The sequence below is a fragment of the Camelus bactrianus genome, chromosome 29, assembly GCF_048773025.1.
Source record: "Camelus bactrianus isolate YW-2024 breed Bactrian camel chromosome 29, ASM4877302v1, whole genome shotgun sequence".
Lineage (NCBI taxonomy): Eukaryota > Metazoa > Chordata > Mammalia > Artiodactyla > Camelidae > Camelus > Camelus bactrianus.
The window spans coordinates 13,139,757-13,162,189 of NC_133567.1; the positions used below are offsets into that span (position 1 = coordinate 13,139,757).

Sequence of the window (22,433 nt, forward strand, 5' to 3'; positions counted from 1 at the left end):
TACTTAGCTCAGGAATGTATAGGTTGGTTGGCTGAGCAGTTCTGATCTGAGGCAATTTTGACTGATCTCTGCCTGGCAGTTGGCGGGGGGCAGTTCTAGAATTGCATTGGCTGTGATAACTTGACATTGCTCCACACAAGCTCTCATCCTCCAGCAGGCTAGCTTGAGCTTGAACTTGTGGCATGGGAGAAGTCCAAGAACAGACGCATGCAAGGCTTCATGAGACACTGGTTCATGATTGGTTCAGTGTCATTTCCACTGCATTCTATTAGCAAAATAAATAACAAGACCAGCCCAGATGCACGGGGTGGGGAAACAGACCCCATCTCCTGAGGCAGTGCAAGTCACACTGCCAAGAGCATGTATGTAGGAGAGTACTTACACATACAATTTTCTCTTCTGCTAGACTGAACCTGGATTAAGTCCAGGAAGGGATACAGAGAGAAAGAGTCTGTGGCTAAAGATTTTCTCATTGTCCTGTGAAACGATATTTTGTCCTGAATTGCATTCTTCCCTAAAATAGAATGCCCATGTTAAATCTTAATTCAAAGTGTGTGGACATCTGCAGGTTCTTGAGAAACAGAATGGAAAGAGTTAGCTTTGTTTTCTGGATTGTTTGGACCAGTTTGTTTATTCATTCATTTAACAAAAAAGCATTGAGTGGCTCCCATGTCCCAAGCACTATGCTAGGCGCTGAGAGATAGTGATTAGCAAATCTCAAAATGGTGCCTCCTTCCCTGGAGTTTACCCCTGGGGCTGGGGAGATGAGACATTGACTAATCTCACAAATACATGCATCGTGACAAAATGCAAAAAGTGACTTGAAGTAAGGGTATATGATGATGTGAGACTTTCTAAAACAAAGCCGATCTGGTCTGGGGCATCAAGGAAGCCTTTCTTGAAGAAGAGATGTCCAAGTTGAGCTGTGAAGGATAAGAATTCGAATTAGGAGTGTGGAGAGAGGGCAGGGTTCCAGGCAAAGAAACAGTATTTTAAAGGCCCTAAAGTTGCAGGGAGCCTGGCACTCAGGAAGAACTGAGAGAAAGCCTGTGGGACCAAAACACAGAGTGGCAAAGGAGGTGGGTTATAAGATGAGATGGAAGGGCTGGTGGCTGTCAGATGACTCTGGACCTTAGGTGGTTATAAGAAACATTTGCTTTTACCTTCAGAATAAAAAAGAGGCAAAGGTAATGACGCAGAGACCTGTGAATGTGAAAGATCACTTTGGGATTATGTGCAAAATTGGGTAGGCAGAGACCAACTGGGCAGCTATTACAGCATCCAAGTGGAATGTGAGAGCTTAGATTAGGGCAATGATGGAGGAGACGATAAGAATGAGACACATTCAGGAGATTCTGATGATAAAACCAGTCCCAGTGTAACGCATCAGCTATGAGAAGTGGGGAAGAGGGAGATGTTGTATGTTGAGTTTTTCACCCCTTCCTGCATCCGTGCTGTTGTCAGGACCTCCCTGTCATGTCTAGACTTTGGGTTTGACCATGGGGCTTCAGCCAGTGGTATCAACAGAAATGTCAGTGTGCCACGCCAAGTCTAGTAGTTAAGAGACCTTGTATTTTCCTACTTTGCTTTTGAGCCACAGCCACCATCATGAAGGGAACATGCCTGGACTAGCCTACTAGTCAATGGAGGGTGAGCAACACGTGGAGTGGAGCCACCCACAGACCTTCAGCAAGAAGCAAGCACCTGGCTGCTGTAACCTGAAACAGAGCGGACCAGCTGAGCCCCAACATCATGTATTTAGGGTTAGGGCCTATAAGAAGGTAAGTTAGGGTTAAATGAGGTTATATGGGTCAGGCCGTGATCCAACAGATTAGTGTCCTTTTTATAAACAAGGAGGGTTCTCTCTGTCTCTCTCCTCCCCTCTGCACCTCCCTCTCCACACACACCTAACAAAGAAGAGGTCATACAAGCGCACACGGAGAAGGGGGCCACCGAAAGCCAAGAGGAGGGGCCTCAAAATGACGCCTGCCTTGTCGATACCTTGATCGTGGACTTCTCAGCCTCCAGGGCTCTGAGAAACAAATCCCTGTTGTTTGTAAGCCACCTGGTCTGGGGTATTTTGCTGCAGCAGTCTGAGCCGATCAGGACGGTGGGTGTGAGGCTGTGAGAGGGCGAAGACGGGAGTGAAATGGATGGGGGATGCCAAAGGACAGCTCTGTGGGGGACAGGGCATAGGCTAGTCGTAAGTGGGCCTCTCCTTAGAAGGACACGCTTTATTTTGACAACTCGGATACTATTCTGCTCTTTATCTACTTGAAGTTCAAAGTGGTCATCAGCGTTTCCCACGACCACGTTTCAGCGCAGTGAGCGATCCTGACAAACATGACACGTGCAGAGTGGAGCAAGGGAAAGCAGGAGCATCAGCCACTGCTGCGCCCACACGGGCCCCGGCTCCTGGCGTGGGACGGGGCTGTGGCTGGGCGGCACCCAGGACAGGGCCCAACGGCCTCATCCAAAGTCCTGCTTGTCTCCGAGGAACAAGCATGAAGAAGGTTGAGTTTAAAGGAGGTTTTTTTTCCTCCTGTTGACCTGACCCAATCCATTTCCCTTCCCCTTGCAGAGGCTGCAGACTGAAGCTGATCTGCAAAAACATTTGCATAATCTTCTTATTTGAATTTTGTTTTTCTTCCTCATTGCTGTGGATAGACATTGAGGTGGGCGTAGAGCGAAAGTTGGGGGAGAGGTTTCTTAATCTCCTGTGTCTGGAAGGAGAGGCTGTGTAAAACCCTCAAGCAGCACGTGTTAAAACCTTGCCTGCCACCTTTTAAAGTGGCATCTAATACATGGCAGAGAATATTCTTAACAGTGCTGCTTCTTTGCTGCCCAAGAATTTCATACCAGTAACTATTGGAAAGCTTAAGTGTCAAGCCAAAAGAGTCTTTGCCCTGACACGGTTCTGACTGAATGAATGCCATTTGTGATGTGTATGCGTGTGTGTGACAGAGACAGAAACAGAGAGAGACTGAGACACAGAAGGAGAGACACAGAGGGCTGGTTGTGGTGGTTCATTCCCAAGGCTGCGCTGTTGGCTGGTCTGGGTTTCGTTCAACAGTTCTTTGACTGACATTTGACTCCGTTGCCTCTTTAGAATAAGGTCTTTTATAATTTCCTCCCTTTCTCCTGCATGATTTCTGTCCATCACTGGGTAGGGCAGAATTATTCCTAATGAGTTTTTGATTTGTTCTTTGGAGCCCCCGTTTTTTGTAAGGACACAAAAAAACTATTCATCCACATTGCTACCTTACACTAAACGTTCTTTGTTTAGTTAAATTCTACAGGCAGGGCAGCATAAACAGTCAAGAAAAAAAAAAATCATTGTACCGCCAGTTCTAAGAAGCTGGCACCAAACGGTCCTCTAAGGTTTGTTTAAACAAGAAATGTATTAAAAGAGAGACATTTTTCACAGTGATGATGGCCTGGACCACAGAAGTCACATATTTGAGTCCTGGACTTTGCAGGAGAACTAAGGAGCCTGTCAGTGAAGCTTTCCTCCAGGGAAGAGCTAATGGGAAGATTTCTTCACTTTGGAAATTCTGCATCTTTTAGTTTTTCTAAGGATAGTTTCAGTTTTTTTAGGCTTAGCACATGTCAATACTTGAGAAGAGGGTCAGAGAAAAGCAGCTGGAAGTGAAAATAATTCACTTGAAGCATTTAAAAGGTTCCTCTATGAAATCATGTTATTTAGTGATTTTTCAATCAAGTTGATCTTAATTTTCCAGCCACTTTGCTTCCAATTTGATCTTGTAGAACACCTTCAGCAGTAAGGATGTCACCGGGCAGAGCTGGGGTCAGGATGCTGTTTTTCTGTGCAGCCTGCACGTGATTGTGGCTGTTCACTCCCTGATCAGACCTCTGTCCATTCCCACCTTGCTGCAGATTAGACTTCATGTTTGTCCTGAAGCATTCCTAGACATGTAGAATGTTTAGGGCTGACAGGGTCATTCACTCGTTCATTCATTCATTCATACAGTCTGGACATATTTGTGCTTTGTGCCAGGCATTGCCCCAGGCCCTCAGTAGCTTCCATTCCAGCAGAGGAGTGGATATAGAAAAAGCCATTATAACCCAATCAAATAAATGTTATAATGGAAGAGTGAACATATAATAGAGAAGAACAAATCAGACTACATATTAGATCTGTTTCTTTTACTTTAACCTTCGTATTCTATAGCTTTTGCTACAGGTTAAGAATGTTGCCTATAGCCTAAAATATACAGGAGAGCCCATTCTCAAGGATCTGACCTTTGAGGGTACAACACTTTTCCATTCATATAGAGATTAAAAAGTTTCAGGACAGAGAGTAACAATTGTCTTGTTGGGGGTTTACAGGAACATCATGACTTGACCTATGGGGACAAGCCTGAGTTCTAATTCAGGTAAGACGATTCTTTGGGACACTAGTCTACCATCTTCTCAGTCTGCTGGCTTTCTGAATAAAGCTGATATTCCTTGTCCCAACAACTTGTCTCCCAAGTATTGGCTTGTTGTGTGGTGAGCAGTACAAACTTGGATTTGGTAACAAGCAGAGCACAGGGGAAGCAAAGGAGTAGCTATCTTGTCAGTCTGTCAGAAGAAGACCATGAAGGCTTCCTATAGCTGACAGTGGGTATAAGAATAATGTTTCTATTGGAGAACAACGTGTGCAAAGACGTGGAGAAGCTGAGGGACCACTAGTGGCTGAGTATTGCTTGGGGTATATTGTGAGCAGGGGAGCCACTGCCAATGGCCTTGAAATGCTGGGATAACATCTTGAAAAACCTTAAATGTCTAGGTCTAAATGCAAGAGCATTTAGATTTTAAACTATTAGCAATAGGAGAATCACTGAAGATTTTTTAGCAGATATTTTATGTTAGAATGGTCACTTTGGAACTAAGGGTTATGGATGGGGTAGTGGATGGAATCAGTGAAATTCAAGTCAGGGAAACCCAGGAGGTGAATGTAATAGTCCAGGCAACAGATGATGAAGGCCTGAGTTAGGGCAGTGACTTTGGGCATAAGGGGGAGGGATATTTAGAATAAGAGATTAACTGGGGATGAATATAAAATGAATCTAGCCTTTTCTGGCCTCACTGATTGGATGGAAAATTGTACCATTTTCCTGTATGAAATCTAGATATTTTCAGAGCAGTTTAGGGCTGAATGAAATGATGAATTCAGTTTTATTCTTCCTACATTCAAACTGAAGACATGGAATCCTGGAAATATAAGTGGCAACTGACATGAGAGAAATCTGAGGAGGGGTCAAGACAGAACTGTGGGGTATTCCACATTTAAAGATTAGAGCTCATCTCAACTCTGAATAGATTCCAGGTCCCACCCTAGAAGATTTAGAAGGCTTAGTGAGGAATGAGAATCTGTTTTTAAAAAGCTCCTCAGGGGATTCTGATGATCAGCTAGAGCTGAGCACCACAGATCAAGTCCCATCCTATTCTAAGAAAGAGCTGGAGCCTGAGGTCCAGGGGGTGGAGTGACTTTCCCAAGGTCCCAGGGCTCCCTGGAGGCTGAGGAAGGCTCAGATTCCCAGTCCACTGTCTGCAGCACTCACTTCTCCATTTAGATTTTATTGTCCTTGTCTTATTTAGATTTTCAAACCTCTAGGGACAGTGAGTATTTACATTCTCTGTATATAAAATGTGATGAGTTATAAATGCACGTCTAGCTGAGCTGTGGATCTGGTAGACTGAGGGAGTGCTGTCTCTCACAAATTCATGCCACGGGATTCCTAACAATGCCACTTTGTATAGCACTCTCAATTGTAGAGAGGAAACATGATCAGTGGCTCCATCTTAACATTCTGTTAGCAGCTTTCTGCAGAATCTGGTCTTGAACCTAACATCTTGATGTATAATCTAGAACGTGGAAAAGAAAAATGCCTCTATTTTTGTGGGATTAAAATAGCCCAGAATATACAGGTCTTTAAGAATTGATGGATGATGCAGAAATAAAATACAAGATTGCTGTGTTTAGAAAAGTTGGGATCTCACTGCTTGTGGGAGACCTTAGGTGAATATCAGGATTTCTCTCCAGTTTTTCTCTCCTTCGGAGCACATGTTCCCCTTGGAATGAGTCACAATAATATGACTTGCTTTAGCCAAAGAAATGTTAGCATAAGCAACGTGTATCACTTCTAGATAGAATAAGCATGTGAAACTTCTCCATTCTCCATGCTCTGTGCTGCTGCCCAGTGAACCCTGAAGACTGACACTGAGATGGTGGTGTCACAAGATGGTAGAACTTCTGCCAACCTGGACCATGGAGGCACTATGATGATCAGAGCCTCTCTGATGACCAGTGTAGGAAATATAGTATAAATTTTAAAAAACCAGAAAAACACCTCAGAAACTATTGTTTTAAGCCACTGAGATTTGGAGATGATTTATTTACAGCAGCATAATTTAGCATAAACTGACCCACGCACGGATCAATAGAACATGTGCACGGGAAACAGGCAACTAAAAACACAAAGGTGTCCCAAAGGGGAAAGATCTCTGCAGGCTGCAGTAGTCCTAGACAGCAATGCTGGTAAGCTGGAATAATGGGATGCAGACCAGATGGAGTTCAGCAGGGGAAAATTCAGGGTTACGCACTTGGAGTTGAAAAGTGAACATGTTCAAAGGCAAGGTGCCAACCACTCAAAGGCAGTTGGCTGGAAAATTAAAAGTATAGCTTTAGTGGATAGCCAGTTGACCGGGAGGAATTGTCACAACCCTGCAGTTCTGTTGATTGAAAAAAATGCAAGCAGAGAACTGTGGCAAATGAAAAGCATGTCTGTATCATGAGGTAATTGCTACACTGCTCTGCACAGATCACAACTGTAAGGGAGCTGGACCGGCTCTGGTCTCCATAGTTCAATGGGATTCAGAGAATGTGGAGGGAGTTCAGAGCCAAAGCAAAATAGTCACTCAGTGACCAGCCAAGAAGGGCTAAAGACCTGGGATTACTTAACCTGGAGAGAAAAAGCTCCAGGATCACTTAAGAAGCATCAGCAATGAACATAAACTTCAGAAGAGCCACTGCATGGAGGATAATGGCTGTTTTTTCTCTGTTGCCAAGAACACAAAACAAATGGGTTTATTAAAGTTCAACAAAAGGAAGAATTTCTTGACTCTAAGGGTTGTTTGACACCAGATAGGATGGGAGCTGTCTCTCTGGAGGACTTTACAAACATCCATGTTCTCTTGAATGTCATGGATTCACCGGTTCCTTCCTGAAGCTAAGGGATGAAAGGGTCTCTGTCTCTTTTCTGCCACGACCCAGACAATGGATGAAGTCCACCGTGGGACACCCTCCTGTGGGCATGCTGACGTTTTGCACAACTCCCAGTAAGCTCCCGGCAACTACATTCTTTTCCTTCTTCTCAAAAAAAAATGTATCAGAAAACAAAGGAGAGCTGTTGTGATCAAGATTACCTCAAATCCTCTTCATTAAAAAAGGTAAATATTTTGTAAATGTCAGTATTTTAAATTCTTGCTTGTAAAAATAACTTGTGATACGATCATTCAACACTTATTTAACAAATGGTGACTGAGTGGGGTGTATGTGTGTGTGTTTATCGGGTGGAGGATGCCTAAGGCTAAATCAACGTGCAGTTACAATTCAGTTGTGTGGGGCATGGGATCTGCTGTGAAGGGCTGATTAGCCCCCACTTGGAGCCCAGGAAGGCCTCCAAAGGAAGGCACATGCAAGCTGAAGTCCACAGCGGGAGAAGGAAGTTGGTTAATAGAGAAAGAAAGGCAAGGAAGCAGGGAGAGAAGATGTGTGTGTGAGGGAGTGGAGGCTTGAAGCATCTGGAGGAACAGAGAAACAGGAAAATATCTGAATCCAGAACTAGGGCTGAGGGGGACGGGTGATGGCAGGAGGCAAGGCTGGTTTGCAGGTGGCAGGGCACACGGGGTCCTGGCTGCCATGATGAGAAGCCTGAGTTCCATCCCAGGAGCAGAGTGGAGCCCTAAGATGGTTTAAACAGGGGAAGACATGATCAGGTTTGTATTTCAGAAAAAGCCCTCTTGCCATGTGGAAAATGGGTTAGAGGGGCTTTGAACTTAATCTGGCCTGGATTGGAATCTATATTCTGTATTCTGAGCTATAAAATTTTTGACAAATAATCTCACAGAGTCTCAGTTTCCTCATCTGTAAAATGAGTATCATGATGTCCATCTGGCAGGGTGGCCATGAGGATAAACTTAAATATTGGGTGTAAAAGGCCCAGAAAGTGTCTGATACCCTGAAATAGGTGCTTAGCAAACATAGGTTCCCTTCTGTATGAATGTATCATCAATTTGCAAGTGATAAAGGCCCTGGACACCGTACAGAATCAAACACTTTTTCCATTTGAGAGTGATTATCTCATGGATAGTGTCCATAATCCTCTTAAAACTATAGAGACCAGACTAAATTTTCCTGCAGCCCTTTAATCATCTTTGTGGTTCTTTGTGGAATCCTCTCCAATTTTTGAAAATTCCTCTTCAATTGTGGAGCCCCCAGCTCGATTAGTCGCTGTAGAGAATTCACAATAATTAGATCAACAGAGCGCAGTCCCAGGCTGCTGCCTCCACCATGTAAACCCAGTTAGCTGGTCCCCGTAGACGAATAGGTTGTGTTCCAGGAGTTCATTAGTAAGTTGGTTGTTTGGAACACAGAAAGCCTTTCCCCATAGAAACAGAATTATTGATGGTGGCTGGCTTCCCAGGCCAGTGCATAAAAATCTATTTAATGCACAGGCAGCTGAACCAGGGCCTGGCAATAATAGTCACTCAAGCCCTTGACTTGCCTAAGTCCCCATGGGACTCCCAGTCCCCCAGTCCCATGGAGCCCTGAGAGCCTCTGACCCTGGTCTTGCAACCCCGAGCTGTCCGAGGGAGGTGAGAAGTGGGCTGACAGTTTTTAACTGTTATCTGCAGCATAATTGCAAAAAAACACTTCTCTGAGCTAGATCTTTGCCTGCAATTGTGCCTATTAATATATAAGCAAGTAATCAAGACCTCCCTTATGATAAACACACCTACAATATGCTAAATACTTTACCTAGGTCTACTTAAATTATTTTAAATCCTCTTGATAATCTTGTAAGAAAACTATTCTTTTTATCTTTCCCTTTTTGCTGGTGTCTTAAGATTTTGCATGGCACGAAAACAGGCAGGTAGAAGGCAGTGGAAGTGAGATGGGAGCCCCGGCATTTGTCCTGCAAAGCTGGGAGCTTTTTCACTGCACAACACTGCCTCCCAGTGGAGTGTGCTTAACACAGAACCCAGTGTCACTAAATCAACTATGTATAATCTCCCTCCCAGTGAAGTAACAAGTTCTTCATTCATACATCCAACAAAGAATCTTTGAGTGCTTCCAATGAGCGAGGCCTTGGGAACGCAAAATTAAATTAGACTTGGTGCTCTCACAGAGTAGTTGAGAAAAGAAACAAGGAGATCAGGGACTGAAATCAATGAGACAAGAATATGACCAAATTAAAAAAAAAAGATTACACAGAAACCCAGGAGAGAGATTATTCAGACTAGGGTGGTTGTGATGGTAGGCAAAGAAGGCTTTCTGGAGAAGGTGAAATGAACTGAGTTTTGAAGGATGAGTTGGAGTTAGATGTAAATCTACATGACAAGGGGTCGAAGGATATTCTGTTCAGAAGAAACGGCATGTTTAAATGCATAGGGACACTAAACACATCAAAAATATGTTAAGTATTTCTTTGACCCATCTGCTTTTGTGATATGTCAGCACTTTTCAAAGATGAAGTAGCTGATCTTGTGGGATAGCAGACAAGTGAAAATAGTGTTTATTTTAGCTTTAATTTGCCTTTTTCCCACCGTGATGTTTTTAAATTCTTTATATATTTAAAAGTGTATATTTGTATTTTTTCTGTGAACTGTCTATATTTTATTGATTTCTCTATTGGGTATTTTGGTCATTCAAAAATTGATTTGTTAGGAAATGGAAACACTAATTTGAAAAGATATCTGCACCCATGTTCATTGCAGCATTATTAACAATAGCCAAGATGTGGAAACAACCTCAGGGTCCATCAGTGGAATGAATGGACAAAGAAGCTGTGATACACACACACACACACACACAGAGGAAAGTTGTTCAACCATGAAAAAAGAAGGACATCTTGCCATTTGTGACAACATGGATGGAACTTGAGGGCTAAGTGCTAAGTGAAATAAATCAGACAGAGAAAGACAAAGACAATATGATCTCACTTATTTGTGGAATCTAAAACAAAAACAAACCCAAACACCCTGAACTCATAGACACAGAAAACAGATTGGTAGTTGCCAGCGGCAAGGGGTGGTGAGTGGGCAAAATGGGTGAAAGGGGTCAAAAGATACAAACTTTCAATTATAAAATAAGTAAGTCCTGGGGATATAATGTACAGCATAGTGACTATGGTTAATAATACTCTGTTGTATATTTGAAAGCTGCTAAGAGAGTAGAACTTAAAAGTTCTTATCATAGGACAAAAAATTTGTACCTCTGTGTGGTGATGGATATTAACTAGATTTATTGTGGTGATCGTTTGACAATATATACAAATACTGAATCATTATGTTATACACCTGTCACTAATATATTGTTATATGTCAATTATACCTCAGTTAAAAAAACTGATTTGTTAGAGCTCCTAATTCATTACAGAATCATTTATCTTTTGATTTAAAAAAATTCTTCTAAAAACCTTCCCCAACCCTGATTATTTCATAACAATTAACTTCTCTTTTTACCTTCAGATCTCTGATCCAGCTGGAGTTTGGTCCAGGCAGTGTGTAGTCTTGCACATACATTTCCCAGCCTGCCTTGTAGCTTTTTGTCCTCATGGCCAGGAGCCAGGAGCTGGGAGCTGGGCTCAGCAGGTGACCCTGGGGCAGAGAGGGGCTCCCCAAGTGTGAAAGGAGTCCAAGAAAGCTGGGGCCACTGCCTTGGCTGGAGCTGGGAGGCCGGTGCCCGTTTGCACTGGCAGGAGGCAGCAGAGAGCGGTACAGACAGAACTGAGTCAACGCTGCCTGGTGCCCCTTCGAACCCTGCCCCCACCTTTATCTCTGTTGAATGAGAAAACCTGGTTCCAGACCAGAGGGTCCTAGGAGTCTTGATGCAGGCAGCAACAAACCTGCCACAGGAGAGGCGGCTCAGAAAGATACGACAAAGCCAACAACACACTGACACCACACCAAAACAGGACAAGGCAAGACAAAACAAACAAAACAAAAATTCCAAAGCACGAGAAGAAAACTAGCACAAAGACACTCAACACACTAAACAGCAGGTAATTCAACCTCTAATTGAACACCACTGGCAGACTCTCCCCCAGAATCTCTTTTCAATCAGGACAAATTAGCTGTGCTCAATCATTCCCGGGACATCCGGGTCACTCCTCCACTCCTGCCGTCCTAATCTTCACGTGGCATCACACTTCCTTTATTCTGTCCACGCCCCCTCCCTCCCTAACTCCTGAAACCCTTATATCCAGCCCTTGGGCCTTAGCAAACTCCTGTGCACCCTTTACCACCTTTCTGGACGCTCTCCTCAGCTTCTTGCTCTAAACAAAACATGATCTCACCCTGTTGTCCTCTTTCCAACCCCCTGCACCACTGGGCCTGAAAGTGTCCTCTCTCCTCATTGGTGCTTCCAGGCCATTCCCTCATCTTCCCTCCATCCATCCAGCTTTATTCTCCTGTCATCAGATTACATCATCCACCATCCACAATATCATAGTGCTGCATCCTCTGACCCAAGGGTACCCCATTCATGTCTCAGAAATGGTAGCTCCTAGCTCACTGTGAGTCTCTCCAACTTCACTCCCGTGTTAATTCTTGGTGATTTTAGCATACACATTGATGGTCGCTTCAATACCCAGGCCTCTCATACCTTGAACTCTCCTTGTCATCTCCCATTCCGCGTCTCCACTTACCCCAGTGGTCATTCTCTAGACCTAGTTACTGTCAATCACTGCAACCTCTCCAGCACTTCAAGTCCAGGCATCCCCTTTTCTGAGCAAGACTTCCTGTCTCTCTAGCTCACCTTTTAAGAAACTGAGATATAACTGACATATAACTTTGTATTAGTTTCAAGTGCACAACCTAATGATTCAGTATTTGTGTATATTGTCAAATATCACCACAATGAATCTACTAAACATCCATCAACACACAGTTACAATTTTTTTCTTGTGATGAGAACTTTTAAGATGTACTCATTTAGCAGCTTTCAAAGATACAACACAGTATTATTAACCACAGTTACTATGCTGTATATTATATCCCCATAACTTATTTATTTTATAACTGGAAGTTTATACCTTTTGACCCCCTTCACTCATTTTGCCCCCTCCCCCGTAACCACCAATCTATTCTCTTTATCCATGAGTTCAGGGTGTTTTGCTTTTGTTTTTGCCTTAGATTGTACATATAGGGCAGGGAAGGGTATAGGTCATAGGTAGAGTACGCGCTTAGCATGCATGAGATCCTGGGTTCAATCCCTGGTACCTCGTTAAATAAATAAGTAAATAAATAAACCTAATTACCTCCCCTATCAAACAAAAAATAAATAAACTACTTTGGTAGTAGATTGTGTATATAAGTGAGATCATACAGTTTTTGTCTTTGTCTGATTTATTTTACTAAGCATAATGCCCTCAAGTTCCATCTGTGTCATCGCAAATGGCAAGACTTCCTTTTTTTAATGGTTGAATAATTTTTCTATATATATATATATATATATATATATATATATATATATATGCATTTTATTACATGCCAGACATTTTATTTGCAAAGCTGTTTGTAGAAATAATTGAGTGAACTTGGATGATGAGAGGATTTACATTTCTAGTGCCTGGAGTGGGGGTAGGGGGAGATGCTAGCAATAATCTGTTGAGGAACTGAGATGATTAGAAAGTTTTTAGTCCCCATTTTTAGGGCCTATGTATTTCAGTTCATTGATTCTCTTAGGAGGTAGTTCTTCAGGGTCCCAACCCAAAGTGGAGGGTTTACTTGGGTCCTACCTTCTTAGTAAACCCTAAATTCCAGTCCCTGTGTCATCAGCCCCAAAGAAGCTGTCAGAAGTATGGACCAGCCTCCCGGGACCTCAGCAGCCCCTCTAAAATGCACAGACACTGCCCTTGGTTCACCTCTTTTGCCCTGGTCCTCCATGCCCACAGATGTGGAACTGTGGATTTAGTAAACCAGAAGTCATGTATATTGTATGCATTTATGGAAAAAAATCCACGTATCAATGGACCTGTGCAGTTTAAACTTGTGCACAAGTTGTTCAAGTGTCAACTGTAAAATAATATGAGGAAAGCACTTAGGATAGTACACTGGCACACAACAAATGCTCAATAAATGATGGCTGATCTTTTCTATTTCTCATATTTTTTATGTTTTATTTCTTTTGTTTTGTGCTAGCTGTGTTCTCTCATAAACAGAAAGCTGCTGAATTTTGTTTTTAAAATGTGGTTTATTGAAATTAAACATTCAGTAATATAATATTGTAAATCAACTGTACTTTAATACAAATAATTCACATGTTGATATGTAATGCACAATGTGAGTGTATTAGGAGGTGGGGTCTTTGGGAGGTGATTAGGTTATAAGGATGGAACCCCCATGAATGGGATCAGTGCCCTTGTAGAAGAAGTGAACAAAGAAATCTCCCCACCTGCTTTTACCATGTAAGGTTACAAGAAAATTACAGCTGTCCAGAAAGCAGGTCTTACTAAATATCAAATCCGCCAGCACATTAATCTTGGACTTTTCAGACTCCAGAACTGTGAGGAAAAAAAGTTTATTGTTTATTAAAACAAAATTCAAGAAGTGCACAAATTCTAAGTGTAGCTCAATGAATATTCATAAAGTGAACAAAGATGTGGAACCAGACTTCTGATCAAGAACATCCAGAAACCCTCCTCTTGCCTCCTTCTAGTCATTAGCCTCACCGAGGGTAACCATTTCTAACACCACAGACTAGTTTCATGTTGTTTTGAATTTTATATAAATGGATTCATCAGTGTGTGCACTTCTGTGTCTGGGCTCTTTTGCTCAACATTGTGTCAATGAGATTCACCCATGTAGGCAGGTACAACTGAAGTTGTTATTTCCTTGCTAATTCTTACTGCTGAATAATATTCCATCACGTGAATATACCACAATTTAATTTTGCACTTTTTGTTGATGGTCTTTTGGGCACTGTCTTGTTTAGGACCATCTCAAACAGTGCTGCTGTGAACACTCTTCTGTGTATATTTCAGTCAACCTCAGATGCACTTTGGTTGGGAATGTGCCTTGGGGTGGAATTGCTGGGTTACGGGATATGCATGTTTTAGTTTTACAAGACACTGATAAACAGTTCTATAAAGTGGTTGTACCAATTTACATGCCCACAGACTGTGCCTTTTAATAAGAGTTTTCAATTGTCATAACTGTTATGACCACTGTCATGTTATTTTGTGGTTTTGTTTTGGCTTTCTTGCTGTCCTTTTTTATTCAATATAAACAGAACTTTGTTTTTGCTTGCCTTTCGCAATATTTTAGAGGGTGAAGAACCTGTTTTTAATTTTACTAATGGTTACTATACAGCAATTCATAATCAATGTCACAAGTCTCACTAATTACCTAAATTACAATAAAAACAATTACTCTGACTCACTTTTTATAAAAATGAAGATTGCAGTGCTTTTACTTTTGCTCCCTTCTCTGATTCCTGTTTTCAATAAATTAATGTTGTGTCATAAATCCTGTCATCCAAAATTTAGCCTATCAGAGAGGTGCTAATCCGTAGGGCTTGATACTGGCCCATATTAAATTGACCCAATGGCATGATGCCATCGACCTTGAATGCTGTAGTAAGAAAAGCCATGAAACTACTGATTGTGATTATGAGGATCTTGCTCATTGCATTCCCGTGTTTTCCCAGCAGGGCATTGTTCTCTGATCACAGAACCAGAAATGGAGCTTTTCAATGAGCACATGGTTTACTTTTACCTTATGAACCTGGATAGTTCCCCCTTTGTAACAGTGGCTCCTAGAAAACTTAGAATATATTTTATCTCTCTGTGTCTATATCTTTGAAAACAGGATTGAACCCTTTTGGAAATGAGATGAAACATGAATCAATGTGACAGGAAAAAGGTGGTTTCCTTGTTGATGGTGGTCACCACCAGGGAGGGAAGTGAGATTAAGAAGAATAAAGAGTGAAAGTAACTTTCCTGTTTATTCATCTGTGTCATGTGTCTTATCTGAGTATGAATTTGTGTGTTAGTGGTATAATTTTAAAAACAAATGTGTATATATTGAAAAGAAAGAAAATAAAGGCAATTGTATTTAGGAGCTGGAACAGGACTTCCAAGACATGATCTGACTCAGAAACTCAAATCCTTCTCTCCAGCAAAAACACTAAATGCTGACACAGAGTAGGCCCTTAATAATTTTTTGATGAATCAATGAATGAACTGTAAGTATGCACTCCAAGGCTCACTTCCTCATGGAATAAATACAAAACAAAGGAGGCATCAGGGCACCCAGACAATAAATTCCTTCTCCATTGAATCTTCCCAGAACCTTCCTTTACTCTTCTCAGGACGGCGGCTCCTTGCCTGTCCAGTCCAGTGAGGAGGCTCTTACCATCAACTGGGAGAGTCATCCAAGACATGGCAGGTGTTTTCCCCACTTTTCCAAGCTCTGCGCCCCCTTCCCTGCTGTCACCACTGGTGCCTCTTGCTCGGTGGTAAGACCAGAGCTGCTCTCAGTTTATACCGAAGTCGTTGGTTCTCAAGTCTGGGTTCCCTGTGAAGGACCCAGGGCAGAGGGACACGTGACTCAGGAAAGAGCAGGGAAAAGCATGTGCTCCCATAAACTGGGCGGTCCCCACTTAGCCCTGCGACCCTTACCCCATCCAGGCTCCCTCATAGCTGGGCCCCTGCTCACTGGTTGTTGTGGCCAAGAAAGAACACATGGAACCTTTCTGGATAATTTTTGGGGAATTGGAGAAGAGATGAGAAAAGAGAACATAAAAAAAAAAAAATGCTCTAGGCCTGTTTTTAAATTCCCCTTCAAGAAATCTCATCGGCTTCCTCCAATGGCTGGACAGCTTGGATTTTGCCTGAGCTAATAGGTATTGAGTAGACTCACCGAATTCTATGTGTGGGTGTGATACCCATGCACATTGGATCCAAATTAATGGAGTTTTATATTATTTTTCTATGTTCTTTAATCCAATCAAATTTTAATTTTAAATCAAATTTCTGGAGCCTTGAATACAACAGTATACCAGCAAGGAAAATAAATGCATTTCAAAAGGGAAAAAAAAAGCAACCTGCTGTTTGATTTACATCATTTTATTAATGGGTTAGTCAACATTTATTCAGAACCCACTGGGTACAGTACATAATAGGCATGTGGGAAAATTACACAAGATGTAGGGAGATATTTCTTCTGCCTGCAAAAAATCCAACCAATTTAGTTGAATGGAACATACCAACTAAAGACATATGAGAACAGCTAAAAATACAAATAATGGGAACCTGGCAATTCCACTAAGGACATGGTAGTTTCAATTGCCCAAGAGCACTGAAGGGCTGGCTGGGTGAGCGGTCCTCAGACCTACGTGCAATGAAACATCCCACTTGGGGATATTGTGGCATTTCCCTGGCAAAATCCACCCAACGGCAAGCCTCACCTTTCTTTGTCACTATAGGAATAACCGTACAGGTAAATGTGGTGACCTGGGAGGGCTGTTTTTCTAACCATAATACCTGATTTTATTTAACTGATTATATCATTGTGGCCATTTGGGGATTTATGCCACAGGCTTTGTGACTATCTCAGCTCAAGACTCTTCTATCTCCCTCAGAGTCAGAAGATGCAGATGTGACACTGGCTCCAAAGACAACACTGGTACCACTCCGTCCTCCATGTGCCTCCCTTTGGCCGGCCCTCAATTTGTGGCCTTCATGTAAAATCAAGTGTCTACTCTGGATAAATCTGGCTTTTAAGGGGAGTGTACTCCACTTTTCAAAGCCTCCTTATCTGTGCTTTCTGTTGGCAGAAATCTGGAAGGCTGCCAAGGACCTGGCCAAAGACTGTTTTGAATGAGAAAGGGTGGGTCCAAGCTCCCTTCTGACTTGTCAAGAGCATTTCTGGGTCTTTGCGGGGAACCGTGAGGCTTAACTGCTCGTGCTTTTGAGTGGAGTGCCTTTGCGGCCCACTTAGTGGCTCAGAGCGATGGGTCTCAGTGCACTTGTGGGGAAGGACCGATTTTGTTTTAAATCCATTATGGAGCAATATTTTAAAAAACAACAAAAAATAAGGTACTAGGAAAATTCAATTTAAAAAACCCCAAAGACTATAAAACACAAACTCAATTTTTTTTTGATTCAACAGACATAAAACTACTCTTCCAAACTGCCATAAAAGTTCTAAAGGCTTCCTTCGTCTCTGTACATATCTCATTGCAGATTGATTACAGACAGTTTGCAGATTAGAACAGGAACTGGTCCCTGGCCTGAAGTTTGAGCAGCACTGTCTTAAAAGATGATGAGGCTGTGGGTTATTCTTGACTAATTGCTTAAGGCCAGGGGGCGGACCCCTGAAGTTGATTCCCTGCAGTTTTTTGTTCTGACTTAAACCAGAACTTGATAGTCTGAAATCAACAATGTTTCTCCCTGAAAGCCAGTTACCATCTCTCCTGGCCTCCGGGCTGAGATGCGAGCTCTTCTGCCCACCTGCCTGGAATGATTTAGTGCATTGTCCTAGTTTATTAACCTGCGGGGTCTCATTTAATGTGAGGAGGAAGGAAATAGTAAAATAATGCCAATTACGCCTGCTAGAAAATAAGCAGACACTTCACCCGTCAGACCTACCAGTGTTGCTGAGAGGGTCCCAAGAAGTTTCATTTTCACTGGCATCTTTGCAGGAGAAAGACCGGCTAAGAAAACCAGGGGAAAACAAGGGATGGATGTCCTCCTTTCCTGTGACCTGCCCGCTATCCACCTGCCAACCACGCAGGTATCCACCTGCCAACCACACCTCTCCATGGAGACGGCGGCAGGAGGAAGGTTTTGGAGAGACGGTGGCGCCAAGGAAATTGGGTGGACCTGGAGGCCCCGGGCCTGGTGTCAATGTCGTGAGTGAGCTGTTCTAACCAACGCTCAGAATCTACAGGGACAAACAACACAGGCGTGATTCCTGCCCTCACTGAGTTTAGAAAGTGTGAGGACAAGTAGCCATGTACAAAAACAGAATGACAAATTCTAAGTGTTGTAAGGGTGTATGCCGAATGCTTGAAAGAGACAGAAGGATGGCGGGAAGGGGAGGAAAGGCCTGTCTGAGAAAATTACCTGTAAGCTGAGAAGCCCAGGGTGGGTACCTCTAAGGCCCAAGAGTGAGGGAGGCATTGGTGGAGGATAAGGAATGGGCTGCTGGAGGGTGTTTTGGGGACTGAGGTCAGAGAGGCTGGTTCTTTGCTGTACCAGGGTGTTAAAATGCAAACATCCCTTCCCCATTTCTTCCATTTAGATGCAACCTCCCACCCTGGGGCCCTGCTGTGCCCAGGGAAAGATGAAGATGCCTGGGATTCGGCAGAAACTGTCCACTCAAGAACAGACATTTGCAGAGCTCCAGGGGAGGCAGAGAGGGTAGGCATCTGTTAAAATTGAGCTTCTTTGAGATGAGAAACACTAAGTATAAAATATCCTACATGGCTAATAACTTCAGCGTTTTGTTTACGCAATTGGAAATATCAATTTCAAATCATTTAAAGCCAGAATTTCAGATCAGTGAGTGAAGTTCCAGGACTGCATTCAGCTTGGTGCCTCCCATTGGCCATTCCGTCACATCAAATCGTAGTAAAGTGGAAGGGCTTCGTTGTGGAATTCTGAAGCCCGGTGTGTGAAATGGAAGAGTGCTATTTCAGCTGGAAGTGTAGCGCCTGTATAAAGGAGCAGCTGCAATAATCAAGGCAAGAGGAAAAAAAAAAAAAAAAAAAAAAAAAGAAACACCCCACAGGCTGAAAGTGTTTCCTTTAGTAGAGAATTTGTGACATTAGTGTTTTTTTTTTTTCTTTAAAGGAACAAATGTCCAAGGCAGCTGGGTTAATGAGTATAGTGTGTCCAGCTGCTCTTACCTCTGGAGACCAAGCACGTTGAAGTTGATGGGGTGTGAGCGGAAAAAGAGGGTGGTGATTGCAGCAGCCCCTAACGAGTCCTCACTGCACATCAATGCATAATGGGGGATGATTGGCACTGCCTGCTGAACAGGAGATGCTGGACTGTAATTAAGATGTTGGCGCTCATCAGAATACAGTGAAACAAGGGCTGCAGTGATTACTTAAACCTGAAGCTACATTCCACAGGATGGCTTTGCTTTTCAAATTCTTTGTTGTTTTAGTGTTCTCACTGGGGGGAAAAACCCACAGGCCATGCAAAATTAAGATGCTGTGTAATAGCAAAATGAATGAGATGAGACTGCTTTCTGTTTAATGGCCAGTATTTAGAGATGTGCTCTATAAAGGTCGATGGAAATCCCTGCAGAATATTTTCGCTCACTTCAGAAAGAGATTTCTTTTTGCTACGTGGTGATTTCCGCATCCTCCTCACATTCCTCTGTTCCATTATTTCTGCGTTGAGACAGAGTTTACCCACCATGTCACATCAGTGGAGAAATGTCTTCTAGGTTTGAACTGGGTTTTCTATTCACTGAGAATGACTGATGTTGCGGTTTTGCAAGCTCTCTTTGAAAATCAGGTTGAACCAAGCCTTGCATATTTTCTGTTGAATTTTTCAAAGCTTCCTCTATGTATTAGGATTTAGGTAAATACCAATTTTATACTCCTGGTGGTCATCTAGGAGTCATCCTTAATCCTACAGAATTGAATTCACTTTTTAAAAACCACACTTGATCTTTCTATCTTTCATTTCTTAGTATAGATACAGTTTTCCCTTCTGACCTGGGTTGCAAGTAACCTGTGTCTTACTGTTTTGTTTGCTTCTTGTGAACGACATCAGCAAGACATAGAAAAGGACCACTCTAGTTGGTCAGAAGATCACTAGTAACCTAAATTAGTTTAGTCAAATTGCATTCTTGAAAAATTAATCTCTAATTGTTTTCCTAAGAAGTTTTATTATAGTTTCTCATATTTGGGGGAGAAAAAAGCTGTTAGTCCAGAAGTCAATCAACCATACACTACAAAATATCCTCAGTCTTCAGATTTTGGTCTGTTTCATATATTACTCACACTTAGGCGTCTATCCACCCCATCCAGGCCTTCCAGTCTATTTGCAGAATTGTAATTTCTAGGACATTTTACGAGATCAGTTTGAATTTCTTGATGAACATTATCTTATAATAACCCTTTTCCTCTCCCCCGTAAATGTTCTCATTTACCTGATGGAGCTCCAGTCTTCCCATTAGAAGGTAAGGTGACTCTAAGCAGCTGTAAGTTCTCAGGAAGTTGTACTCACTCTCATGTAAATGAAACTGTGGTTTCATAAACCATAGGTCTCTAATTTTTAAAAAAATCATTCTTTAGAAACTATACATGCTATTTGCTTTTATGATTATTGTGTTACATAAGCATAAGTGATTCAGTACAGACTCGAAAGTTTGATTTGTGGACTTATGCTGGGTAAGCATGCTTACCGCCGTACAATGATTCAACGTCTGCAATAGTGGCTTAAACATCTTGGGCAATGTCATTACCCTCCCCCACCCCACCAAGGGCAGCAACCAGGGAGCACTGCTCTTGCACTGTGAGCATGAGTGCTCATCGACCTTGTAGCATGCGTCCTACAGGGGAAAGGAGCAACAACTCAAAATGACTCACTACTTACTATGAGCCATTCACCCCCTGTGCTGTTTGTTACAAACTTCTGAGCTAACAACTAACATTTAGTAAGGATCAGGCATGGAGCGATGTACAACCTGTTCTTAGAGCTACCTTGCGGGGTAGGTCCTACTGCTTATCTCAGGAAACTGAAGCATGGACATTAATCAGATCCTACAGAGCTGATTGGTGGAGGAGTCAAGATTTGAACTCTGGCCTGCTGGTCTCACTGCTATGTACCTATTAGTATCAACAGAAATCAACAAGGTTATTTATCACTTGAAGTTTGGTCTTCAAAATGAGAAGAGATTCCTTTCTTTGGCCAAGGTGAAGTCAAAGTTAAATTACTAATGGTTATGGATTAGACTATATAATGGAACCTAAGCTTCTTAAATACTTTTTTCTAATTGGCTTCTTTTCAGGATGTGCAAAATGTTTGATTTCAGCCTTAAGCAAATACAGTATTAATCTTTTCACTAAAAATAGTTAAGCTAGACAAATTGGCTTAGGCTGTTTTTGAATATGGGATAAAGCTGGGTGACGTGTGGCACACAGATACCTAGGGTAGACTTCTGTAAAGCAAGTTAGGCTTAGGTAAACACGGACTAAGTTTGTCTTTGTAAATACTGTGCTCTGCTGTCTTCACAAGATACAGCTGAGCCTCCCGCAAATGGCTGATGGTTTTACGTGGTGCTCAGTAACCAGATTAACGAAGCCCTGTTATTAGAGCGTGACTTCTTGTCTCTTATTTCATCCTGGTGGGTTGGGCTGTCTGTCTACCCAGGGCTTCTACAGTACATTCTCAGTCCAACTCCATTCATTCTCTTCAGGCCCTGGGTTACTAGTCTTTATTCTTCCTCCTAACACTTGCTAATGTCCACTTTGGAATTCCCAACCCAAAGTTCTATAATAGATTCTTCTTAACTGAATTACCTATCACATCTAATGTGATCTTTCTGGAAAAACATCCGTAGAAGCATTACCCTAGAATTTCCTCCAGGGTTACTTTTAAAGCCACTCTTTAAAAAAGGAAAACAGGTGATCAATATCAATTTTTATTGGTGTCCACATGGAGACAGGCAGCAGAACCAGTTTTCAGTGAAAACATTTGGCAACACCCTGGAAATACAGGTGTCATTGGCTGTTGTGAACATTTGTGCAACAAAACATTTCTCTCCCATTTCCTCATCTACACAAGCTTTGCTCCAGAATTAGTTCTGAATTGAAGGACTCTGCAGAATTACTTAATTTCAGATGAACGCCGTTAAAACTTCTGCTCCAGAATAGTCCACTTGGACGACTCACAACTGTGTCCTAAAATACAGGGAGAAGGCATTTTACAGAGCGAATGACTAAAGCCCAGACTGGCAAAGCAGCTAGTTGGAGGTCACTCAGTGAGACAGCTGTCCTGGCTCACGGTCCCACCACGATGCTTCCCTTCTGACCAGAGGCCGGGTGACAGTGGCAGCTTCTGCAGGATCTGGAAGCCAGTGGAGAATAACCTCCCTCGGAGCATTTGGGAGGAGGGGGTCTACGGCTTACTCTGTACAGTTACACTTGTGTATGAACGTGTGCCTTGTAAAGTTTCACC

The 22,433-nt window shown here is 42.5% G+C and overlaps 1 long non-coding RNA gene across 1 annotated transcript; it reads left to right on the plus strand.

Moving 5' to 3' along the window:
• Nucleotides 1-6,594: 6,594 nt before the first annotated feature.
• LOC123611894 (uncharacterized) lies at nt 6,595-22,277 on the plus strand. Its single transcript, XR_006718991.2, has 3 exons — nt 6,595-7,455; nt 17,936-18,145; nt 18,538-22,277. It is a non-coding gene; the product is annotated as an uncharacterized LOC123611894 (long non-coding RNA).
• Nucleotides 22,278-22,433: the final 156 nt, after the last annotated feature.